The sequence below is a fragment of the Oncorhynchus keta genome, chromosome 10 (genome assembly GCF_023373465.1).
Source record: "Oncorhynchus keta strain PuntledgeMale-10-30-2019 chromosome 10, Oket_V2, whole genome shotgun sequence".
In the NCBI taxonomy this organism is placed as follows: domain Eukaryota; kingdom Metazoa; phylum Chordata; class Actinopteri; order Salmoniformes; family Salmonidae; genus Oncorhynchus; species Oncorhynchus keta.
The window spans coordinates 75762216-75785907 of record NC_068430.1 but is presented as its reverse complement, the minus strand read 5'-3'; the positions used below and the strand labels follow the sequence as shown (position 1 = coordinate 75785907).

The window sequence follows — 23692 nt, the reverse complement described above, 5'->3', positions numbered from 1 at the left end:
GTTTCTATCACTCCTCCTCCCCATCCTCTCTCCTTCTCCTCTACCCATGTACTCCTCTGTTTCTATCACTCCTCCTCCCCATCCTCTCTCCTTCTCCTCTACCCATGTACTCCTCTGTTTCTATCACTCCTCCTCCCCATCCTTTCTCCTTCTCCTCTACCCATGTACTCCTCTGTTTCTATCACTCCTCCTCCCCATCCTCTCTCCTTCTCCTCTACCCATGTACTCCTCTGTTTCTATCACTCCTCCTCCCCATCCTTTCTCCTTCTCCTCTACCCATGTACTCCTCTGTTTCTATCACTCCTCCTCCCCATCCTTTCTCCTTCTCCTCTACCCATGTACTCCTCTGTTTCTATCACTCCTCCTCCCCATCCTTTCTCCTTCTCCTCTACCCATGTACTCCTCTGTTTCTATCACTCTTCCTCCCCATCCTTTCTCCTTCTCCTCTACCCATGTACTCCTCTGTTTCTATCACTCCTCCTCCCCATCCTTTCTCCTTCTCCTCTACCCATGTACTCATCTGTTTCTATCACTCCTCCTCCCCATCCTCTCTCCTTCTCCTCTACCCATGTACACCTCTGTTTCTATCACTCCTCCTCCCCATCCTTTCTCCTTCTCCTCTACCCATGTACTCCTCTGTTTCTATCACTCCTCCTCCCCATCCTTTCTCCTTCTCCTCTACCCATGTACTCCTCTGTTTCTATCACTCCTCCTCCCTATCCTCTCTCCTTCTCCTCTACCCATGTACACCTCTGTTTCTATCACTTCTCCTCCCCATCCTCTCTCCTTCTCCTCTACCCATGTACTCCTCTGTTTCTATCACTCCTCCTCCCCATCCTTTCTCCTTCTCCTCTACCCATGTACTCCTCTGTTTCTATCACTCCTCCTCCCCATCCTCTCTCCTTCTCCTCTACCCATGTACTCCTCTGTTTCTATCACTCCTCCTCCCCATCCTCTCTCCTTCTCCTCTACCCATGTACACCTCTGTTTCTATCACTCCTCCTCCCCATCCTCTCTCCTTCTCCTCTACCCATGTACACCTCTGTTTCTATCACTCCTCCTCCCCATCCTCTCTCCTTCTCCTCTACCCATGTACACCTCTGTTTCTATCACTTCTCCTCCCCATCCTCTCTCCTTCTCCTCTACCCATGTACTCCTCTGTTTCTATCACTCCTCCTCCCCATCCTCTCTCCTTCTCTACCCATGTACTCCTCTGTTTCTATCACTCCTCCTCTTCCCATTCTCTTAATGATCTTCCTGAATCCATCTGAATGTGTTTTTCTAAGATAAATCAATGGCACATCCACAATTGGATAACTATTTATATTTGTATGGAAGAGGAATCAGACGAACGAGTCTATAGAGGGAGAGAGAGAAAGATTCTGGCCCAGTCATGTTGGATTGCAAAATCGAATCAAGCTGCTCAGAAGCAATTTCAATTAATCTGTGTGTGCATTGGAGCCACATGCTTTGTCTTGTAGCCAATCCCACTTGGCTTATCAGACACAATTTGTGGTGGATGCACCATGTCCACACACACACTCCACTGTTACGGCCTGGCAGCCAAGATGGCACTTCATACAACACTACTAAATGTTATTCACTTTTATTGAGATTGACATTTCAGCTGTCCAGGTTGTTGAAGTAAAGTTTCCTATAAGGACTGTACCACATTATACCATCTCCATCTTATTGTCACCATTATCATTACTTACACTCTGAAGGACTGTACCACATTATACCATCTCCATTGTATTGTCACCATTATCATTACTTACACTCTGAAGGACTGTACCACATTATACCATTTCCACTTATTGTCACCATTATCATTACTTACACTCTGAAGGACTGTACCACATTATACCATCTCCATCTTATTGTCACCATTATCATTACTTACACTCTGAAGGACTGTACCACATTATACCATCTCCATCTTATTATCACCATTATCATTACTTACACTCTGAAGGACTGTACCACATTATACCATCTCCATCTTATTGTCACCATTATCATTACTTACACTCTGAAGGACTGTACCACATTATACCATCTCCATCTTATTGTCACCATTATCATTACTTACACTCTGAAGGACTGTACCACATTATACCATCTCCATCTTATTGTCACCATTATCATTACTTACACTCTGAAGGACTGTACCACATTATACCATCTCCATCTTATTGTCACCATTATCATTACTTACACTCTGAAGGACTGTACCACATTATACCATTTCCACTTATTGTCACCATTATCATTACTTACACTCTGAAGGACTGTACCACATTATACCATCTCCATCTTATTGTCACCATTATCATTACTTACACTCTGAAGGACTGTACCACATTATACCATCTCCATCTTATTGTCACCATTATCATTACTTACACTCTGAAGGACTGTACCACATTATACCATCTCCATCTTATTGTCACCATTATCATTACTTACACTCTGAAGGACTGTACCACATTATACCATTTCCACTTATTGTCACCATTATCATTACTTACACTCTGAAGGACTGTACCACATTATACCATTTCCACTTATTGTCACCATTATCATTACTTACACTCTGAAGGACTGTACCACATTATACCATCTCCATCTTATTGTCACCATTATCATTACTTACACTCTGAAGGACTGTACCACATTATACCATCTCCATCTTATTATCACCATTATCATTACTTACACTCTGAAGGACTGTACCACTTCATAGAGAGAGAGAGAGAGAGAGAGAGAGAGACACAGACAGACAGACAGACAGACAGACAGACAGACAGACAGACAGACAGACAGGCAGACAGGGAGAGAGACAGAGAGATTTGTATACACATTAACATACACAATATAACCATTCTCCATGTTCTGTACTGTATGTATTCCTGGTCCAGTGCTGCTGTGTTTAGGGAATGATGACATATTGAAGGTTTATTTGCATAATGATCTACTGTATAAGGCTATAGGTACACGATCCATGTGTCTGGTCCTGACTGTTTCTTTGGGAGATACGGGAGAAAGGTGTATTATTTAAAATGGTGTATTAGTGTAAGGAGGATCTATAGGTTGTGTATTAAGGCTTATTGAAAGGGCTCCATAATGACTTCATATGCATAACACCTTTTTCAACCAATCACCTCTAACAACATCAACAAACCTCATGATCAACCTCAGGCATTATTACCATGTGTGGTATGAGGTATTTGTGCTCGCTGTTCAAATCTGTTTCTATTTTCTCGTCTTGTATTTATAAAGCCCTTTCTACATCAGCAGATGTCACCACGTGTTTATACAGAAACCCAGACTAAAACCCCAAACAGCAAGATGCAGATGTAGAAGCACGGTGGCTAGGAAGAACTCCTTAGAAAGGCACAGCCCTAAATGTTGACTCCTCCCCCAGTTAAACCGTCACACAGACAACTGTATCTGATTTCATATCACTTTGAACAGTAAAAGAAACCTTTTTTTTCATCGCTTCCTTTCCGTTCACCAAACTGAAACTGTAATGAAGAAATATAAAGATTGAATGATGAACATGTGTAAAATGTATTGTAAATATCAAGCCAGATGGCAATATAAACCATGGTAATCTCCCACGGGAATAGAACAGAAGACATGTTAGAGAGAAGAGAAAGGAAAGTCTAGAATGTGAAACCCACGTTGTCCTTCACCAACCTGGTAGCTTTGCTGCAGTACCTGTGACTCCGTTGTAAAATGTATTGTATGAAAATAAAAAATACATTGAAATTGTTTATGACAAAAGACTGTCTCAAGTTTCAATGGGTGTTTATTAGCAGTGCGTTTGTCATGTGTATTGTGTGCTACATGCGCACACAGATCACACATTCATTCAAGGCACAGGCACAAATGTCTAAACATGCGTTAATGAAGGTGTTTCCATGAGTAATTGGACGTCGGCCTTCAAAAGCAGCAACAGCAGATCCCAGTCAAGACCTAAAGAGACCCAAAGACCCGGAAAACACAAGAATCATCCACTGACTGCTGTACCATCTGTTACAGCCCGTAACTCAATGAGTCAGGTTCTATTTATACAGTATACTGTATATTCTAACAGGGAATGAAAACGTTTGACTTCTAATTTTCATTTTCATTTTAAACAGAAGAGAAACTGAAGGGATGGTGATGGTGATGGTGATGGTGATGGTGATGGTGATGGTGGGGAAGGAATCTATATAGACCTGTCACATATGTTCAATAATGATACACTGGGTGGGTTGATCCCTGAATGCTGATTGGCTGACAGCCGTGGTAAATCAGACTGTATACCACGGGTATGACAAAACATGTATTTTTACTGCTCTAATTCTGTTGGTAACCAGTTTATAATAGCAATAAGACACCTCGGGGGTTTGTGGTCTATGGCCAATATACCACAGCCCCTCGGGCCTTATTGCTTAATCCTGACATTCTTAGAGCGTTACAAGGGGATGGTGTTGCTCCTCATGTACTGTGGCTTGTGAAATTATTCACCCTCATGGCATTTTTCCTACTTTGTTGCCTTACAACCTGGAATTAAAATAGATTTTTGGGGGGGTTTGTATCATTTCATTTGTAGAGCCACCAAGTCAATACTTTGTAGAGCCACCATTTGCAGCAATTACAACTGCAAGTCTCTTGGGGTATGTCTCTATAAGCATGGCACATCTAGCCACTGGGATTTTTGCCAATTCTTCAAGGCAAAACTGCTCCAAAATGGTGGTGTTCTTGGGGTGATGAGAGATGTTGGGTTTGCTCCAGACATAGCATTTACCTTGATGGCCAAAAAGCTCAATTTTAGTCTCATCTGACCAGAGTACCTTCTGAACACCAAACATGTTTGGGGAGTCTCCCACATGCCTTCTGGTCAACACCAAACATGTTTGGGGACTCTCCCACATGCCTTCTCACCAAACATGCCTTCTGGTCAACACCAAACATGTTTGGGGAACATGCCTTCTGGTCAACACCAAACATGTTTGGGGACTCTCCCAAACATGCCTTCTGGTCAACACCAAACATGTTTGGGGAGTCTCCCACATGCCTTCTGGTCCAAACATGTTTGGGGACATGCCTTCTGGTCAACATGCCCAAACATGTTTGGGGAGTCTCCCACATGCCTTCTGGTCAACACCAAACATGTTTGGGGACTCTCCCACATGCCTTCTGGTCAACACCAAACATGTTTGGGGAGTCTCCCACATGCCTTCTGGTCAACACCAAACATGTTTGGGGAGTCTCCCACATGCCTTCTGGTCAAACATGTTTGGGGACTCACCAATGCCTTCTGGTCAACACCAAACATGTTTGGGGAGTCTCCCAAACATGTTTGCCTTCTGGTCAACACCAAACATGTTTGGGGAGTCTCCCACATGCCTTTTGGTGAACACCAAACATGTTTGGGGAGTCTCCCACATGCCTTTTGGTCAACACCAAACATGTTTGGGGAGTCTCCCACATGCCTTCTGGTCAACACCAAACATGTTTGGGGAGTCTCCCACATGCCTTCTGGTCAACACCAAACATGTTTGGGGAGTCTCCCACATGCCTTCTGGTCAACACCAAACATGTTTGGGGAGTCTCCCACATGCCTTCTGGTCAACACCAAACATGTTTGGGGAGTCTCCCACATGCCTTTTGGTCAACACCAAACATGTTTGGGGAGTCTCCCACATGCCTTCTGGTCAACACCAAACATGTTTGGGGAGTCTCCCACATGCCTTCTGGTCAACACCAAACATGTTTGGGGAGTCTCCCACATGCCTTCTGGTCAACACCAAACATGTTTGGGGAGTCTCCCACATGCCTTCTGGTCAACACCAAACATGTTTGGGGAGTCTCCCACATGCCTTTTGGTCCCACATGCCTTCTGGTCAACACCAAACATGTTTTGCCTTCTGGTCAACACCAAACATGGGAGTCTCCCACATGCCTTTGGTCAACACCAAACATGTTTGGGGAGTCTCCCACATGCCCTGGGGACTCTCCCACATGCCTTCTGGTCAACACCAAACATGTTTGGGGACTCTCCCACATGCCTTCTGGTCAACACCAAACATGTTTGGGGAGTCTCCCACATGCCTTCTGGTCAACACCAAACATGTTTGGGGAGTCTCCCACATGCCTTCTGGTCAACACCAAACATGTTTGGGGAGTCTCATGCCTTCTGGTCAACACCAAACATGTTTGGGGAGTCTCCCACATGCCTTCTGGTCAACACCAAACATGTTTGCTCTTCTTTTTTCATTAAGCAATGGCTTTTTCTGGCCACACTTCCGTCAACACCAAACAAGCGCCGCCCTGTAAAGTGGTCCTATGGACAGATACTCCAATCTCCACTGTGGAGCTTTGCAGCTCCTTCAGGGTTATCTTTGGTCTCTTTCTTGCCTCTCTGATTAATGTCCTCCTTGCCTGGCCCGTGAGTTTTGGCGGGCGGCCCTCTCTTGGCCTGTTTGTTGTGGTCCCATATTCTTTCCATGATTAAAAAATGGATTTAATGGTGCTCCGTGGGATGTTCAAAGTTTCTGATATTTTCATATAACCCAACCCTGATCTGTACTTCTCCACAACTCTGCCCCTGACCTGTTTGGAGAGCTTCTTGGTCTTCATGGTGCCGCTTGCTTGGTGGTCTTGCAGACTCTGGGGCCTTTCAGAACAGGTGTATATATACTGAGATCATGTGACAGATCATGTGACACTAAGATTGCACAAAGGGGGACTTTATTTAACTAATTATGTGACTTCTGAAGGTAATTGGTTGCACCAGATCTTATTTAGGGGCTTCATAACAAAGGGGGTGAATACATATGATCTTATTTAGGGGCTTCATAGCAGAGGGGGTGAATACATATGATCTTATTTAGGGGCTTCATAGCAGAGGGGGTGAATACATATGATCTTATTTAGGGCTTCATAGCAGAGGGGGTGAATACATATGATCTTATTTAGGGGCTTCATAACAAAGGGGGTGAATACATATGATCTTATTTAGGGGCTTCATAGCAAAGGGGGTGAATACATATGATCTTATTTAGGGGCTTCATAACAAAGGGGGTGAATACATATGATCTTATTTAGGGGCTTCATAGCAAAGGGGGTGAATACATATGATCTTATTTAGGGGCTTCATAGCAAAGGGGGTGAATACATATGATCTTATTTAGGGGCTTCATAGCAAAGGGGGTGAATACATATGATCTTATTTAGGGGCTTCATAGCAAAGGGGGTGAATACATATGATCTTATTTAGGGGCTTCATAGCAAAGGGGGTGAATACATACGCACGCACCACTTTTCCGTTTTTAAGTTAGACTATTTTGTCTTTGTCCATTCCATGAAATCCAATTAAAAATAAAAAAAATTACAGGTTGTAATGCAACAAAATAGGAACAACGCCGAGAGGGATGAATACTTTCGCATGGAACTGTATGTAGAGTCAAACAGAACAGGATGGGAGGAAGACCTATATAGCCTCGCCATGTGTTGAAGTGTGCTTATGATGTGACCATGGCATTACAGTTGGGATGATCTTGTTCTGTTATGCACAGTAGAATCAAACCTCTCGGATTTAGAAATCTCTCTTCAAGGAGCTATAATCCACGCGGGTGGCATATAGGCCACGAAATTTAATTTAGATTTTCAATAACGTTGTTCCTGGAAGAAAATCCCCCGTTCACACTCTCTCCGCTCCTCACCGAGTCTAGGAAAGGTCAAACTTCATTTCATCTTTCTTATCATCATGACACTCGCAGAGTGGTGGCTGACATTTTGGATTTAAGTTGTCAAAGCCTCAGTCAGGGGTGAGGGAAGTCAAGCCGGTCTCTATGGTAACTAACGTGTGATAGGCTAAGAGAATGTATCTCACACTTACCGTGACTAAATCATGTTCCTCACTGGGCCCCTATTCCCTATTTAGTGCAGTACTCTCTCTCCTGTCTCTCTCTCTCTCCTGTCTCTCTCTCTCCTGTCTCTCTCTCTCTCTCTCTCTCTCTCTCTCTCTCTCTCTCTCTCTCTCTCCTCTCTCTCTCTCTCTCTCTCTCTCTCTCTCTCCCTCCCTCTCTCTCTCCTGTCTCTCTCTCTGTCTCTCTCTCTCTCTCTCTCTCTCTCTCTCTCTCTCTCTCTCTCTCTCTCTCTCTCTCTCTCCTCTCTCTCTCTCCTCTCTCTCTCTCTCTCTCTCTCTCTCTCCCTCTCTCTCTCTCTCTCTCTCTCTCTCTCTCTCTCTCTCTCTCTCTCTCTCTCTCTCTCTCTCTCTCTCTCTCTCTCTCTCTCTCCTGTCTCTCTCCTGTCTCTCTCCTGTCTCTCTCTCTCCTCTCTCTCTCTCCTGTCTCTCTCTCTCTCTCTCTCTCTCTCTCTCTCCTCTCTCTCTCTCTCTCTCTCTCCCTCTCTCTCTCTCTCTCTCTCTCTCTCTCTCCTGTCTCCCTCTCTCTCTCTCTCTCTCTCTCTCTCTCTCTCTCTCTCTCTCTCTCTCTCTCTCTCTCTCTCTCTCTCCCTCTCTCTCCCTCTCTCTCTCCCTCTCTCTCTCTCTCTCTCCCTCTCTCTCTCTCTCTCTCCCTCTCTCTCTCTCTCTCTCCTGTCTCTCTCTCTCCTGTCTCTCTCTCTCTCTCTCTCTCTCTCTCTCTCCCGTCTCTCTCTCTCCTGTCTCTCTCTCTCTCTCTCTCTCCCTCTCTCTCTCTCTCTCTCTCTCCTGTCTCTGTCTCTCTCTCTCCCTCTCTCTCTCTCTCTCTGTCTCTCTCTCTCTGTCTCTCTCTCTCTCTGTCTCTCTCTCACACACACACACACACACACACACACACATACACACACACAAACACACACACACACACACACACAGACCCTACACCGATTGCATTTGACAGTCTCTCATAAACATTAATTACTCACAAGAACGATTAAGATGCAGGGCCTTTAATGTATTGTAATCATGTCCAAGAGTGTAGCATGAGAGTCTATCTAGAGAGTCTATCTAGAGGATAGCGAAGGAGTCAGGATCATACACAGGCAAGAGTAAAACCACTGTATTTACTAGATCCGAGAACGGAACAAAAATCCCATTATAAAACAAAGACAAAACAGGATACGAACTCCAACACACAAAAGACAATCACGCACAAAACAGAAAGGGAAACCAGAGGGTTAAATAAGGAACATAATCATGAGATTATGAGATGGGAACCAGGTGTGTAAAACAGACAAAATAAAAGGAAAAATGAAACATGGATCGGTGGCGGCTAGAAAGCCGGTGACGTCGACCGCCGAACGCCGCCCAAACAAGGAGAGCGAACAACCTCAGTGGAAGTCACTGACTCTCACACAATCCAAGTCAAGTAAATGAAGACTGGCTGTTTCACTACCCTGTACTATATTGTAATGGTCTATGTCAACTCTTACTCTATGAGGTCTGGAGCCTGCTGGTTCTTCTGTTCTACCTGATTAATTGTACCCGCCTGGTGTCCCAGGTCTAAATCAGTCCCTGATCAGAGGGGAATCACCCGCCTGGTGTCCCAGGTCTAAATCAGACCCCGATCAGAGGGGAATCACACGCCTGGTGTTCCAGGTCTAAATCAGTCCCTGATCAGAGGGGAATCACCCGCCTGGTGTCCCAGGTCTAAATCAGTCCCTGATCAGAGGGGAATCACCCACCTGGTGTCCCAGGTCTAAATCAGTCCCTGATCAGAGGGGAATCACCCGCCTGGTGTCCCAGGTCTAAATCAGTCCCTGATCAGAGGGGAATCACCCGCCTGGTGTTCCAGGTCTAAATCAGTCCCCGATCAGAGGGGAATCACACGCCTGGTGTTCCAGGTCTAAATCAGTCCCTGATCAGAGGGGAATCACCCACCTGGTGTTCCAGGTCTAAATCAGTCCCTGATCAGAGGGGAATCACCCGCCTGGTGTCCCAGGTCTAAATCAGTCCCTGATCAGAGGGGAATCACCCGCCTGGTGTCCCAGGTCTAAATCAGTCCCTGATCAGACCTGGTGGGGAATCACCCACCTGGTGTCCCAGGTCTAAATCAGTCCCTGATCAGAGGGGAATCACCCACCTGGTGTCCCAGGTCTAAATCAGTCCCTGATCAGAGGGGAATCACCCGCCTGGTGTCCCAGGTCTAAATCAGTCCCTGATCAGAGGGGAATCACCCGCCTGGTGTCCCAGGTCTAAATCAGTCCCTGATCAGAGGGGAATCACCCGCCTGGTGTTCCAGGTCTAAATCAGTCCCTGATCAGAGGGGAATCACCCGCCTGGTGTTCCAGGTCTAAATCAGTCCCCGATCAGAGGGGAATCACCCGCCTGGTGTTCCAGGTCTAAATCAGTCCCTGATCAGAGGGGAATCACCCACCTGGTGTCCCAGGTCTAAATCAGTCCCTGATCAGAGGGGAATCACCCGCCTGGTGTCCCAGGTCTAAATCAGTCCCTGATCAGAGGGGAATCACCCGCCTGGTGTCCCAGGTCTAAATCAGTCCCTGATCAGAGGGGAATCACCCGCCTGGTGTCCCAGGTCTAAATCAGTCCCTGATCAGAGGGGAATCACCCACCTGGTGTCCCAGGTCTAAATCAGTCCCTGATCAGAGGGGAATCACCCGCCTGGTGTCCCAGGTCTAAATCAGTCCCTGATCAGAGGGGAATCACCCGCCTGGTGTCCCAGGTCTAAATCAGTCCCTGATCAGAGGGGAATCACCCGCCTGGTGTCCCAGGTCTAAATCAGTCCCTGATCAGAGGGGAATCACCCACCTGGTGTCCCAGGTCTAAATCAGTCCCTGATCAGAGGGGAATCACCCGCCTGGTGTCCCAGGTCTAAATCAGTCCCTGATCAGAGGGGAATCACCCGCCTGGTGTCCCAGGTCTAAATCAGTCCCTGATCAGAGGGGAATCACCCGCCTGGTGTTCCAGGTCTAAATCAGTCCCTGATCAGAGGGGAATCACCCGCCTGGTGTCCCAGGTCTAAATCAGTCCCTGATCAGAGGGGAATCACCCGCCTGGTGTCCCAGGTCTAAATCAGTCCCTGATCAGAGGGGAATCACCCGCCTGGTGTCCCAGGTCTAAATCAGTCCCCGATCAGAGGGGAATCACCCGCCTGGTGTTCCAGGTCTAAATCAGTCCCTGATCAGAGGGGAATCACCCACCTGGTGTCCCAGGTCTAAATCAGTCCCTGATCAGAGGGGAATCACCCGCCTGGTGTCCCAGGTCTAAATCAGTCCCTGATCAGAGGGGAATCACCCGCCTGGTGTCCCAGGTCTAAATCAGTCCCCGATCAGAGGGGAATCACCCGCCTGGTGTCCCAGGTCTAAATCAGTCCCTGATCAGAGGGGAATCACCCACCTGGTGTCCCAGGTCTAAATCAGTCCCTGATTAGAGGGGAATCACCCGCCTGGTGTCCCAGGTCTAAATCAGTCCCTGATCAGAGGGGAATCACCCGCCTGGTGTCCCAGGTCTAAATCAGTCCCTGATCAGAGGGGAATCACCCGCCTGGTGTCCCAGGTCTAAATCAGTCCCTGATCAGAGGGGAATCACCCACCTGGTGTCCCAGGTCTAAATCAGTCCCTGATCAGAGGGGAATCACCCACCTGGTGTCCCAGGTCTAAATCAGTCCCTGATCAGAGGGGAATCACCCGCCTGGTGTCCCAGGTCTAAATCAGTCCCTGATCAGAGGGGAATCACCCGCCTGGTGTCCCAGGTCTAAATCAGTCCCTGATCAGAGGGGAATCACCCACCTGGTGTCCCAGGTCTAAATCAGTCCCTGATCAGAGGGGAATCACCCACCTGGTGTCCCAGGTCTAAATCAGTCCCTGATCAGAGGGGAATCACCCACCTGGTGTCCCAGGTCTAAATCAGTCCCTGATCAGAGGGGAATCACCCGCCTGGTGTCCCAGGTCTAAATCAGTCCCTGATCAGGGGAATCACCCGCCTGGTGTCCCAGGTCTAAATCAGTCCCTGATCAGAGGGGAATCACCCACCTGGTGTCCCAGGTCTAAATCAGTCCCTGATCAGAGGGGAATCACCCGCCTGGTGTCCCAGGTCTAAATCAGTCCCTGATCAGAGGGGAATCACCCGCCTGGTGTCCCAGGTCTAAATCAGTCCCTGATCAGAGGGGAATCACCCGCCTGGTGTCCCAGGTCTAAATCAGTCCCTGATCAGAGGGGAATCACCCGCCTGGTGTCCCAGGTCTAAATCAGTCCCTGATCAGGGAATCACCCACCTGGTGTCCCAGGTCTAAATCAGTCCCTGATCAGAGGGGAATCACCCACCTGGTGTCCCAGGTCTAAATCAGTCCCTGATCAGAGGGGAATCACCCACCTGGTGTCCCAGGTCTAAATCAGTCCCTGATCAGAGGGGAATCACCCACCTGGTGTCCCAGGTCTAAATCAGTCCCTGATTAGAGGGGAATCACCCACCTGGTGTCCCAGGTCTAAATCAGTCCCTGATCAGAGGGGAATCACCGGCCTGGTGTCCCAGGTCTAAATCAGTCCCTGGGGAAGAATGAAAAAAGATTGGTACTGGCTTCGAGGTCCAGAGTTTAATTTGAGGTCTCTTTGACTTTCCTCACCCCCCCCTGAGACTTTTCCAATTTAAATCCAAGACGGCAGCCACCACTCTGCGAGTGTCATGATGATAAGAAAAATGAAATGAAGTTTGACCTCTATGTCATTCTGTTTCATTACTCACTTACTTCATTAGTCAGTTGGTGTGTAGCTACAGTGCCTGCAAAATCAATGTATTTCAACGTTATCCTTTGGAGTTAGGGCTATGATATGGTTTAAAGTTCCAGTACATTGGGGTCATAGTGTCCATAGCTTTGTCAACAACATTGAAGTAAATCTGTACAAAAAGGTCATCTGTAAAAGATATACAGTTGAAGTCGGAAGTTTACATACACTTAGGTTGGAGTCATTAAAACTTATTTTTCAACCACTCCACAAATTTCTTGTTGACAAATTATAATTTTGACAAGTCGGTTAGGACATCTACTTTGTGCATGACAAGTCATTTTTCCAACACTTGTTTACAGACAGATTTTTTCACTTATAATTCACTGTATCACAATTCCAGTGGGTCAGAATTTTACATACACTAAGTTGACTGTGCCTTTAAACAGCTTGGAAAATTCCAGACAATTATGTCATGGCTTTTGAAGCTTCTGATAGGCTAATTGACATCATTTGAGTCAATTGGAGGTGTACATGTGGATGTATTTCAATACCTACCTTCAAACTAAGTGCCTCTTTTCTTAACATCATGGGAAAATCAAAAGAAATCACCCAAGACCTCAGAAAAAAATTGTAGACCTCCACAAGTCTGGTTCATCCTTGGGAGCAATTTCCAAACATTTTAAGGTACCACGCTCATCTGTACAAACAATAGTCTGCAAGTATAAACACCATGGGACCACGCAGCCATCATACCGCTCAGGAAGGAGACACATTCTGTCTCCTAGAGATGAACATACTTTGGTGCGAAAATTGCAAATCAAGCCCAGAACAACAGCAAAGGACCTTGTGAAGATGCTGGAGGAAACAGGTACAAAAGTATCTATATCCACAGTAAAACGAGTCCTATATCGACATTACCTGAAAGGTCGCTCAGCAAGGAAGAAGCCAGACTGCGATTTGCAACTGCACATGGGGACAAAGATTGTACTTTTTGGAGAAATGTCCTCTGGTCTGATGAAACAAAAATTGAACCTTTTGGCCATAATGACCATCGTTATGTTTGGAGGAAAAAGGGGGAGGCTTGCAAGCCGAAGAACACAATCACAACCGTGAAGCATGGGGGTGGCAGCATCATGTTGCGGGGGGATTTGCTGCAGGAGGGACTGGTGCACTTCACAAAATAGATGGCATCATGAGGTAGGACAATAATGTGAATATATTGAAGCAACATCTCAAGCCATCAGTCAGGAAGTTAAAGCTTGGTCACAAATGGGTCTTCCAAATGGACAATGACCTCAAGTATAGTTCCGAAGTTGTGGCAAATTGGCTTCAGGACAACAAAGTCAAGGTATTGGAGTGGCCATCACAAAGCCCTGACCTCAAATCCCATAGAACATGTGTGGTCAGAACTGAAAAAGCATGTGCGAGCAAGGAGGCCTATCCTAACTGACCTAAGACAGGGAATTTGTACTCAGATTAAATGTCAGGAATTGTGAAAAACTGAGTTGAAATGTATTTGGCTAAGGTGTATGTATCGGGTGGAGGGGGACAACGCAACATAACCATCCCCTACTGTCCTCAATCTCACAACTGATTAAATAAAAACTCTCTCACAGTTCTGCAGTGAATAGTGTGTTTTGACCTCTGTAGCACAGCCTAACACCTCACTCTTGACATAAGTATACAGATCGTATTTACTGCCCCACACACTGAATTAATCACACACACACACATGAAGTGTGACAATTGGACCTTTGGTGTGAATGTGTGTGATTCTGTGTGTGAAACACAGTGTGTTTGTGCTTGCATGCTTTTATGTGTCTGCCTTCGTGTGTGTGTGTGTGTGTGTGTGTGTGTGTGTGTGTGTGTGTGTGTGTGTGTGTGTGTGTGTGTGTGTGTGTGTGTGTGTGTGTGTGTGTGTGTGTGTGTGTGTGTGTGTGTGTGTGTGTGTGTGTGTGTGTGTGTGTGTGTGTGTGTGTCTGCCAGCCTGCTAGATACAGCAGCATCTTCACTACAGCAATAAATGTGGAGTTTCTTTAAAGTCAATTCTGGTCATGGGTGATGAGGTGATGACTCATAATGATATGCGGAGGAAAGGCGACTGAAGGGATGGTGTCACTATGTGGCAGGTCCCCTCTTGTCTAGTGAGTGTGACTGGTTCAGGAGAGATGGGGTCACTATGTGGCAGGTCCCCTCTTGTCTAGTGAGTGTGACTGGTTCAGGAGAGATGGGGTCACTATGTGGCAGGTCCCCTCTTGTCTAGTGAGTGTGACTGTTTCAGGAGAGATGGGGTCACTATGTGGCAGGTCCCCTCTTGTCTAGTGGATGTGATTGGTTCAGGAGACATGGGGTCACTATGTGGCAGGTCCCCTCTTGTCTAGTGGGTGTGATTGGTTCAGGAGACATGGGGTCACTATGTGGCAGGTCCCCTCTTGTCTAGTGAGTGTGACTGCTCAGGAGAGATAGGGTCAGTATTTGTCAGGTCCACTGAGATGTTGTTAGTCTAACTTAATAATAATGTGGCCACGGTAGATGGATCAGGAAAATTGTGATAGAGACACGGCAGGGTCTCAGGGGAGAAGAGGAGCGAGGGAAAGTATGCAAAAGGGATTCATTTTAGTGTTTGTGTGAGAGAGACTGAGATAAAGAGAGGAGAGACAGAGAGAGAGAGTGAGAGAGAGAGAGAGAGAGAGAGAGAGAGAGAGAGAGAGAGAGAGAGAGAGAGGAGAGAGAGAGAGAGAGAGGGGAGAGAGAGAGAGAGAGAGAGAGAGAGAGAGAGAGAGAGAGAGAGAGAGAGAGAGAGAGACTGAGATAAAGAGAGGAGAGAGAGACAGAGAGAGAGAGAGAGAGAGACAGAGAGAGAGAGAGAGAGAGAGAGAGAGAGACTGAGATACAGAGAGAGAGAGAGAGAGAGAGAGAGAGAGAGAGAGAGAGAGAGAGACTGAGATAAAGAGAGAGAGAGAGAGAGAGAGAGAGAGAGAGAGAGAGAGAGAGAGAGAGACTGAGATAAAGAGAGAGAGAGAGAGAGAGAGAGACTGAGATAAAGAGAGAGGAGAGACAGAGAGAGAGAGAGAGAGAGAGAGAGAGAGAGAGAGAGAGAGAGAGAGAGAGAGAGAGAGAGACTGAGATAAAGAGAGAGAGAGAGAGAGAGAGAGAGAGAGAGAGAGAGAGAGAGAGAGAGAGAGAGAGAGAGAGAGAGACTGAGATAAAGAGAGAGAGAGAGAGAGAGAGAGAGAGAGAGAGAGAGAGAGACTGAGATAAAGAGAGAGAGAGAGAGAGAGAGAGAGAGAGAGAGAGAGAGAGACTGAGATAAAGAGAGGAGAGACAGAGAGAGAGAGACTGAGAGAGAGAGAGAGAGAGAGAGAGAGAGAGAGAGAGAGAGAGAGAGAGAGAGAGAGAGAGAGAGAGAGAGAGAGAGAGAGAGAGAGACTGAGATAAAGAGAGGAGAGACAGAGAGATAAAGAGAGAGAGAGACTGAGATAAAGAGAGAGAGACAGAGAGAGAGAGAGAGAGAGAGAGACAGAGAGAGAGAGAGAGAGAGAGAGACTGAGATAAAGAGAGAGAGAGAGACAGAGAGAGAGAGAGAGACTGAGATAAAGAGAGAGAGAGAGAGAGAGAGAGAGAGAGAGAGAGAGAGAGAGAGAGAGAGAGAGAGAGAGAGAGAGACTGAGATAAAGAGAGGAGAGAGAGAGAGAGAGAGAGAGAGAGAGAGAGAGAGAGAGAGAGAGAGAGAGAGAGAGAGAGAGAGACTGAGATAAAGAGAGGAGAGACAGAGAGAGAGAGAGAGAGAGAGAGAGAGAGAGAGAGAGAGAGAGAGAGACTGAGATAAAGAGAGGAGAGACAGAGAGAGAGAGTGAGAGAGAGAGAGAGAGGGCTCTCTCTCTCTTAATTCCACGTGGTTACAGGGTTAAACAGAAACAACTCAAAGGCTGACTCTCTAAAGGGTTATGTTTAGCTCTTCATTCTGAGGGGTTAAGGTTGGGGCTATGGGTTGGGGAAGGCTGACTCTCTAAAGGGTTAAGGTTGGGGCTATGGGTTGGGGAAGGCTGACTCTCTAAAGGGTTGAGTTTAGCTCTTCATTCTGAGTGGTTAAGGATGGGGCTATGGTTTGGGGAAGGCTTAAAAGAAAACATTTAAAAACGACCTGCTATTACCATCAAGTATCAACAATATTTGTTACGGTTTGCCAAAGCATTGTAAACTGTGATGGCCACTCAAGGACATTCAGAGACTTGTCCCGAAGCCACTCCTACGTTGTCTGATAATATTCAAATCTTTGGTGACTTTAATATTCACATGGAAAAGTCCACAGACCCACTCCAAAAGGCTTTTGGAGCCATCATCGACTCAGTGGGTTTTGTCCAACATGTCTCTGGACCCACTCACTGTCACAGTCATACGCTGGACCTTGTTTTGTCCCATGGAATAAATGTTGTCGATCTTAATGTTTTTCCTCATAATCCTGGACTATCGGACCACCATTTTATTATGTTTGCAATTGCAACAAATAATCTGCTCAGACCCCAACCAAGGACCATCAAAAGTTGTGCTATAAATTCACAGACAACACAAAGATTCCTTGATGCCCTTCCAGACTCCCTCTGCCTACCCAAGGACGCCAGAGGACAAAAATCAGTTAACCACCTAACTGAGGATCTCGATTTAACCTTGCGCAATACCATAAATGCAGTTGCACCCCTAAAAACTAAAAACATTTCTCATAAGAAACTAGCTCCCTGATACACAGAAAATACCCGAACTCTGAAGCAGGCTTCCAGAAAATTGGAACGGAAATGGCGCCACACCAAACTGGAAGTCTTCCGACTAGCTTGGAAAGACGGTACCGTGCAGTACCGAAGAGCCCTTACTGCTGCTCGATCATCCTATTTTTCTAACTTAATTGAGGAAAATAAGAACAATCCGAAATTCCTATTTGATACTGTCGCAAAGCTAACTAAAAAGCAGCATTCCCCAAGAGAGGATGACTTTCACTTTAGCAGTGATAAATTCATGAACTTCTTTGAGGAAAAGATTATGATTATTAGAAAGCAAATTACGGACTCCTCTTTAAACCTGCGTATTCCTCCAAACCTCAGTTGTCCTGAGTCTGCACAACTCTGCCAGGACCTAGGATCAAGAGAGATGCTCAAGTGTTTTAGTACTATATCTCTTGACACAATGATGAAAATAATCATGGCCTCTAAACCTTCAAGCTGCATACTGGACCCTATTCCAACTAAACTACTGAAAGAGCTGCTTCCTGTGCTTGGCCCTCCTATGTTGAACATAATAAACGGCTCTCTATCCACTGGATGTGTACCAAACTCACTAAAAGTGGTAGTAATAAAGCCTCTCTTGAAAAAGCCAAACCTTGACCCAGAAAATATAAAAAACTATCGGCCTATATCGAATCTTCCATTCCTCTCAAAAATTTTAGAAACTCACTGCCTTCCTGAAGACAAACAATGTATACGAAATGCTTCAGTCTGGTTTTAGACCCCATCATAGCACTGAGACGGCACTTGTGAAGGTGGTAAATGACATTTTAATGGCATCGGACCGAGGCTCTGCATCTGTCCTCGTGCTCCTAGACCTTAGTGCTGCTTTTGATACCATCGATCACCACATTCTTTTGGAGAGATTGGAAACCCAAATTGGTCTACACGGACATGTTCTGGCCTGGTTTAGATCTTATCTGTCGGAAAGATATCAGTTTGTCTCTGTGAATGGTTTGTCCTCTGACAAATCAACTGTAAATTTCGGTGTTCCTCAAGGTTCTGTTTTAGGACCACTATTGTTTTCACTATACATTTTACCTCTTGGGGATATTATTCGAAAACATAATGTTAACTTTCACTGCTATGTGGATGACACACAGCTGTACATTTCAATGAAACATGGTGAAGCCCCAAAATTGCCCTCTCTAGAAGCATGTGTTTCAGACATAAGGAAGTGGATGGCTGCAAACTTTCTACTATTAAACTCGGACAAAACAGAGATGCTTGTTCTAGGTCCCAAGAAACAAAGAGATCTTCTGTTGAATCTGACAATTAATCTTAATGGTTGTACAGTCGTCTCAAATAAAACTGTGAAGTACCTCGGCGTTACTCTGGACCCTGATCTCTCTTTTGAAGAACATATCAAGACCATTTCAAGGACAGCTTTTTTCCATCTACGTAACATTGCAAAAATCAGAAACTTTCTGTCCAAAAATGATGCAGAAAAATTAATCCATGCTTTTGTCACTTCTAGGTTAGACTACTGCAATGCTCTACTTTCCGGCTACCCGGATAAAGCACTCAATAAACTTCAGTTGGTGCTAAATACGGCTGCTAGAATCCTGACTAGAAGCAAAAAATTTGATCATATTACTCCAGTGCTAGCCTCTCTACACTGGCTTCCTATCAAAGCAAGGGCTGATTTCAAGGTTTTACTGCTAACCTACAAAGCATTACATGGGCTTGCTCCTACCTATCTCTCTGATTTGGTCCTGCAGTACATACCTACACGTACGCTACGGTCACAAGACGCAGGCCTCCTAATTGTCCCTAGAATTTCTAAGCAAACAGCTGGAGGCAGGGCTTTCTCCTATAGAGCTCCATTTTTATGGAACGGTCTGCCTACCCATGTCAGAGACGCAAACTCGGTCTCAACCTTTAAGTCTTTACTGAAGACTCATCTCTTCAGTGGGTCATATGATTGAGTGTAGTCTGGCCCAGGAGTGGGAAGGTGAACGGAAAGGCTCTGGAGCAACGAACCGCCCTTGCTGTCTCTGCCTGGCCAGTTCCCCTCTTTCCACTGGGATTCTCTGCCTCTAACCCTATTACAGGGGCTGAGTCACTGGCTTACTGGGGCTCTCTCATGCCGTCCCTGCAGGGGGTGCGTCACCTGAGTGGGTTGATTCACTGTTGTGGTCATCCTGTCTGGGTTGGCGCCCCCCTTGGGTTGTGCCGTGGCGGAGATCTTTGTGGGCTATACTCAGCCTTGTCTCAGGATGGTAAGTTGGTGGTTGAAGATATCCCTCTAGTGGTGTGGGGGCTGTGCTGTGGCAAAGTGGGTGGGGTTATATCCTTCCTGTTTGGCCCTGTCCGGGGTGTCCTCGGATGGGGCCACAGTGTCTCCTGACCCCTCCTGTCTCAGCCTCCAGTATTTATGCTGCTGTAGTTTGTGTCGGGGGCTAGGGTCAGTTTGTTATATCTGGAGTAATTCTCCTGTCCTATTCGGTGTCCTGTGTGAATCTAAGTGTGCGTTCTCTAATTCTCTCCTTCTTTCTTTCTCTCTCTCGGAGGACCTGAGCCCTAGGACCATGCCCCAGGACTACCTGACATGATGGCTCCTTGCTGTCCCCAGTCCACCTGGCCATGCTGCTGCTCCAGTTTCAACTGACCTGAGCCCTAGGACCATGCCCCAGGACTACCTGACATGATGACTCCTTGCTGTCCCCAGTCCACCTGGCCATGCTGCTGCTCCAGTTTCAACTGTTCTGCCTTGCTATTATTTGACCATGCTGGTCATTTATGAACATTTGAACATCTTGGCCATGTTCTGTTATAATCTCCCCCCGGCACAGCCAGAAGAGGACCGGCCACCCCACATATGCTCTCTCTAATTCTCTCTTTCTTTCTCTCTCTCGGAGGACCTGAGCCCAAGGACCGTGCCCCAGGACGACCTGACATGATGACTCCTTGCTGTCCCCAGTCCACCTGACTGTGCTGCTGCTCCAGTTTCAACTGTTCTGCCTTGCTATTATTCGACCATGCTGGTCATTTATGAACATTTGAACATCTTGGCCATGTTCTGTTATAATCTCCACCCGGCACAGCCAGAAGAGGACTGGCCACCCCACATAGCCTGGTTCCTCTCTCGGTTTCTTCCTAGGTTTTGGCCTTTCTAGGGAGTTTTTCCTAGCCACCGTGCTTCTACACCTGCATTGCTTGCTGTTTGGGGTTTTAGGCTGGGTTTCTGTACAGCACTTTGAGATATCAGCTGATGTACGAAGGGCTATATAAATAAAATTTGATTGAAAATTTGATTGATGGCGCAGTGGTCTAAGAAGCGTGCTCTGGATCCAGCATCATGAGGTTGTATCCAGTGGTCTAAGAAACGTGCTCTGGATCCAGCATCATGAGGTTGTATCCAGTGGTCTAAGAAGCATGCTCTGGATCCAGCATCATGAGGTTGTATCCAGTGGTCTAAGAAGCGTGCTCTGGATCCAGCATCATGAGGTTGTATCCAGTGGTCTAAGAAGCATGCTCTGGATCCAGCATCATGAGGTTGTATCCAGTGGTCTAAGAAGCGTGCTCTGGATCCAGCATCATGAGGTTGTATCCAGTGGTCTAAGAAGCGTGCTCTGGATCCAGTATCCAGTGCCGGGCAACTGTTTGTCTTATTTTGTAAGATGCACAGAGGAAGGCATTTATCAACGTTCTCAGAGCCTTTTCAAACGTCTGAAATTGCGATCCGGCTGGATAGGCTGGATAGGTGGGTGGCTGTGGAGATGCGTGTTGTATATTTGCTCCAGTGGCTCAGTCACGGAGAAAGATAGAGGGAAACCTTGCCTGTAAGTCTCCCTGATGTCACACACACACACACACATACACACACACACACACACACACACACACACACACACACACACACACACACACACACACACACACACACACACACACACACACACACACACACACACACACACACACACACACACACACACACACACACAACATAACAAAACGTTCATGGGCTAGAAGACTGAGAGGTGACAAACAAGCCAATGTTAAGAAAACAGGGTGAGAAGTGTGTGTGTGTGTGTGTGTGTGTGTGTGTGTGTGTGTGTGTGTGTGTGTGTGTGTGTGTGTGTGTGTCATAGAGAGAGATGAGGAATGGAGAGTGATAAAAAGGAGAGAATGAGGGTAAATGATTGGATGACCAGGGAGCACTGTTGCGGTGTTGAAGAATGAGACTGGTTTTTGCAGCAGTGCTTGTGATGCATTTCCTTAGCTCTTTCTCTCGCTCTGTCTCCCTCATTTCATTTCTCTCTTTATCTCTCCCTCGTTTCATTTCTCTCTCTATCTGCACCCCCCATTATTCTCTCCCTCATTCCCCAAGCTCTGTCTCTTTATTTCTCATTCTCTACCTCATCAGCTCTTTCTCTTTCTCTCTCTCTCTCTCTCTCTCTCTATATATATATATATATATATATATATATATATATATATATATATATATATATATCTCGTTGTCTCTTCCTCTCTATTTATCTCTCCCACTCGTTTCATCAGCTTTTTTCTCTTTCCCTCCCACATTTAATCAGTTCTTTAATTCTCTCTCTCTCTCTCTCTCTCTCTCTCTCTCTCTCTCTCTCTCTCTCTCTCTCTCTCTCTCTCTCTCTCTCTCTCTCTCTCTCTCTCTCTCAGTGAATGAGGGCGTTGAGAGAGAAACCCCTTGAGCACATCCTGTCAAAGAAGATGCCGACACCCTTTACTTTTCCTTTCCTGTCAGATAAATTAAATATTTTAACAAGGACTGAAATCCAAGAACAGTCTTAACTACAATCCTCAATCTAGTGTAGTTTAAACCTGATCTTCACTCCATTGTTGACACCCTCTCCTTGTCTCGTGTCTCCTCTCCTTGTCTCGTGTCTCCTCTCCTTGTCTCGTGTCTCCTCTCCTTGTCTCGTGTCTCCTCTCCTTGTCTCGTGTCTCCTCTCCTTGTCTCGTGTCTCCTCTCCTTGTCTCGTATCTCCTCTCCTTGTCTCGTGTCTCCTCTCCTTGTCTCGTGTCTCCTCTCCTTGTCTCGTGTCTCCTCTCCTTGTCTCGTGTCTCCTCTCCTTGTCTCGTGTCTCCTCTCCTTGTCTCGTGTCTCCTCTCCTTGTCTCGTGTCTCCTCTCCTTGTCTCGTGTCTCCTCTCCTTGTCTCGTGCTCCGACTTCACCACTGCCCTTTTGTACAACAGTTAACTGCGTTCCTTAACTCATCTAGTTAACTTGCCCTGCACCAATTAAGGATTAACCCATGTCCCACTGACTTTCCATTTCCCTTTGACAGCGCCTGCAAAAGCCATTTCCCCCTTGTGTTTTCTGTGTAGGAGGTGGATAGACCACATGCTGATTTCAGACACTGTTAGATGTTAATACATGTTAATGTGTGACAGACTCTATAGAAGACAACACATTCTATTCCTGAATATAATCTATTACATTGTTCTGTCGTCATGATTCCGACATTCCAACACTTAACTTGTCACAGCCCACAGAATCACGTTTAGAATCTAAGTAATTGGATATCTGTGTCACAGCCTTTGCTTTCACACATGCTAATATATCTTTACATAGATGACAATGACACATAGATGACAATGACACATAGTAGACAATGACACATAGATGACAATGACACATAGATGACAATGATACATAGATGACAATGACACATAGTAGACAATGGCACATAGATGACAATGATACATAGATGACAATGACACATAGATGACAATGATATATAGATGACAATGATGGACTGGCTGCATTGAGATGATTGCTTGGACCAGATATATATTATTTATAATACACATGGTGTTGGTGGAAATGTTTAATGATGACAATTGAAGACATGGAGAGGTAGTGGAGAGGTAGTGAGTATAGTGGAGAGGTAGTGAGTATAGTGGAGAGGTAGTGAGTATAGTGGAGAGGTAGTGAGTATAGTGGAGAGGTAGTGAGTATAGACATAGATGGAGAGGTAGTGAGTATATATATAGATGGAGAGGTAGTGAGTATATATATAGATGGAGAGGTAGTGAGTATATATATAGATGGAGAGGTAGTGAGTATAGACATAGATGGAGAGGTAGTGAGTATATATATAGATGGAGAGGTAGTGAGTATATATATAGATGGAGAGGTAGTGAGTATATATATAGATGGAGAGGTAGTGAGTATATATATAGATGGAGAGGTAGTGAGTATATATATAGATGGAGAGGTAGTGAGTATAGACATAGATGGAGAGGTAGTGAGTATATATATAGAT

General features: G+C 45.9%; 1 long non-coding RNA gene across 1 annotated transcript; it reads right to left on the bottom strand.

Annotated features, from left to right (window-relative positions):
- Nucleotides 1-422: 422 nt before the first annotated feature.
- Nucleotides 423-1374, bottom strand: LOC127932375 (uncharacterized). Its single transcript, XR_008145034.1, has 3 exons — nt 983-1374; nt 577-692; nt 423-460 (listed from the first exon to the last, which is right to left on the bottom strand). It is a non-coding gene; the product is annotated as an uncharacterized LOC127932375 (long non-coding RNA).
- Nucleotides 1375-23692: the final 22318 nt, after the last annotated feature.